This window comes from Myotis nattereri, assembly GCF_964212035.1.
Source record: "Myotis nattereri genome assembly, chromosome: 13".
NCBI classification, from domain to species: Eukaryota; Metazoa; Chordata; class Mammalia; order Chiroptera; family Vespertilionidae; genus Myotis; species Myotis nattereri.
Genome location: NC_138088.1, coordinates 34,785,572 through 34,789,066, shown reverse-complemented (window position 1 = coordinate 34,789,066; position 3,495 = coordinate 34,785,572).

Genomic DNA, 3,495 nt, shown 5'->3' with positions numbered 1-3,495 from the left:
TTCAAAGTCTGGCACCCAATAAAAAATTTTAAGTATGGAATTGAAGCAGGAAAATATAACCGTTAGTCAGAAGAAAGGTAATCTATAGAACAAATGCACAAATGACAGAGAAAATTAAAATAAACAGAAAGTATGTTAAAACAGGTATTAAAATACGTGTATGATGTTAAGATTTAAAGAAAAACATGAAAGTAAGGAAGAAAGGTACAGAAAATATAAAAAAGACCTAAATGGAATTTCTAGAGATGAAAAATACAGTATCCAAAATTTTAAAAATATACCAGCTATAGTTACAGCAGATTAGACAGTGCAAAGGAAAAGATTTATGAATGTGAAGCCATAGGAACAGAAACTGTCTCAAATAAAGCACACAGAGAAAAATACTGGGGGAAAAACACAGCTTCAGTGACTTGTGAGTCAACTGCAAGTGGTCTAACATATATGTATTGAGACCCAGAAAAAGTAAAGCACAGAAGCTATTTGAAGAAATCATGGACAAAATTTTTCCAAATTTGATGAAAGCTATATATGCATAGATCTAAGAAGCTTTTATAATTCCAAGTAAAATACACACAAAACCACAACCAGGTTTGCCCAAATCAAATTGCTGGCAATTATTGGCAAAAAGTATATTTAAAAACAAAAAAGGTCCATTAAGTACAAAGAAACCTATATGGTATTGCATACTTATCAGAAACTATGCATTCCAAAAGTCAACCAACAATTTTAAAGCACTGAAAGAATAACAACTAATTATGAAGAAGGACAATCTAAAAGTCTATTGTCAGAAAAAAAATCTTTCAGAAATGAAGGCAAAATAATAATAATTCACCAATCCGCCTAGCTAGAAATTCTGGGAGCCTCTTTGTCTTCTTTCAATCATCACTAATCACCAGGGAAATGCTAATCAAAATCATTATAAGATATGACCTCACACCTGTTAGGATGGCTATTATCAAAAAACAAAAGACAAATGTTGTCAAGGATGTGGAAAAATTAGAACCTTTGTACATTGTTGGTGGAGATACAAAATGGTGACGTTGCTCTGGAGGTTTCTCAAAAAATTGAAAATAGAACTACCATGTGATCCAGTGATCCCATTTCTGTGCATATATACAATAGAATTGAGATTAAGATCTTGAAAAGATATATGTACCCTGGGTTCATTCCAACATTATTCACAATAGCCAATGTATGGAAGCGATGAACAAATGGATAAGAAAAACATGGTATATATATATACAATAGTAATTAAGACTTCAAAAAAGACATGTTTCCATTTGCAACAACATAGATGAACCTAAAGGACATTATACTAAGTGAAATAAGCCAGTTACAGAAGGACAAATACTTCATAATTCCATGTATATAAAATAGCATATAAAATAGTCAAACTTTTGGATGCAAAGAGTAGAATGGTGGCTTCCAGGGCCTGGGAGAGAGGGGAAAAAAGGGTTATTCAATAGGTATAAAGTTTCAGTTAGGCAAGAAGAAAAGTGCTAGAGATCTTCTGTACAACATAGTACCTATAGGTAACAATAACTTAAAAATCCATTAAGAGGGTCAATCTCATGTTAAATGTCCTAACTATAATAAAACATGAAGAAATGAAGGCAAAATAAAATGTTTTTGCAGAAAAAAACACTGAGAAAGTCCATCACTAGCAGATCTGCAAAATGAGCTATGTTCAAAGTTCCTCAGGCCAAAGGAAATAAGACAAAGAGAAATAAGGGCAGGGTCTCTCAAGCTTCTAATCAGAGACAAAATAACAATAATCCTATATAATCCTATATAATAAAGAGCTAATATGCAAATAGTTGTCACACCCTCACACCATCACACCATAATGGCTCAGACACTCAACACTGGGGAGAGAGGAATGGGGACCAGGCAGGCATAAATGAGCTCACGAGAGAATAATGGGAACTAGCCAGGCTGCGGCTCAGGAGAGGGACAAGTTGCCTGCCCCACGGTCCCAGGCACCAGCGGGGACCTGGGAGAGGGCCAAACCTCCCATTCCGCGGTCCTGGGCAGCTGTGGCTGCGGCCCAGGTGAAGCTGCCTGCACACGGTCCCCTGCGGCTGTGGCCAGCCTGGGTGAAGCTGGCCTGGGTCCTGGGTGCCTGCGGCCGACCAGAGGGAGGGAAGCCTGGGTTCCGGGTGGGGGGGCGAGGCAGAGGTGGTTAGGGGCAATCAGGCCAGCAGGGGAGCAGTTAGGGGCGATCAGGCCAGTAGGGGAGCAGTTAGGGGTGATCAGGCAGCCAGGCAGAGGTGGTTAGGGGTGATCAGGCAGGCAGGCAGAGAATTTAGGAACAATCAGGCAGACAGGCAGGTGAGCAGTTAGGAGCCAGTGGTCCCAGATTGCAAGAAGCAGTAGGACATCCCCCGAGGAGTCCCAGGTTGGAGAGGGTGCAGGTCAGGCTGAAGTACTCCTTCCCCCCCTGCCCCCTACATGAATTTCGTGCACCGGGTCTCTAGTAACAATGATAATACTTTAGTATTATTACAATAGTAGTAGTTTACTATTGCTGATAACAAATGCCCACAAATGTAGCAGTTCAGAACAATATATGTTTATTACCTCACTGTTTCTGTGGGTTAGTACTCAGGCATGGCATAGCTAGGTCCTCTGCTCAAGGTGTCCCCAGGCTGCAATTCAAGTGTTGGCCAGGCTGCTTTCTCAAATGCAGGCTTTCCTGGGAAAGAATGGGCTTCCAAGCTCATTCGAGTTCTAGACAGAACTCATTCCCTTAGAGCAGCGGTTCTCAACCTGTGGGTCACGACCACTTTGGGGGTCGAACAACCCTTTCACAGGGGTCGCCTAAGACCATCGGAAAACACATATATAATTACATATTGTTTTTGTGATTAATCACTATGCTTTAATTATGTTCAATTTGTAACAATGAAAATACATCCTGCATATCAGATATTTACATGACGATTCATAACAGTAGCAAAATTATAGTTATGAAGTAGCAACGAAAATAATTTTATGGTCGGGGGTCACCACAACATGAGTAACTGTATTAAAGGGTTGTGGCATTAGGAAGGTTGAGAACCACTGCCTGAGGGTCTTATGACTGAGTGTCCTGACTCTTTGCAAGTTATTAGCTGGCGGTCACCTGCAGATCCTAGAAGTCAGACACAGTGCCTTTCTATGTGGGTTTCCTCAACATAGCTGCTTACTTCATCAGGCCAACAAGGAGAATTTCTTGCTCCAGTCTGCTAAGATGCTTTCTTACAGAATATAAAGTAATCAGAGAATGACATCCCAGCACCTTTGCCATAAACATAATCTAATTAAGGGTGTGCCATCCCGTCACCTTTGCCAATTCTAGGAGCAAGTCTCAGGTGCTTCCCTAACTCAAGGAAGGTGAGCTACACAAATGCATGGACATGAGGAGGTAAAATCATTGGAGGGGTCACCTTTGGGTCTGTGTGCCACATTATTATCATGGAAACTTGCTGCTTAGAAAAAGGTAAATGTTTAATT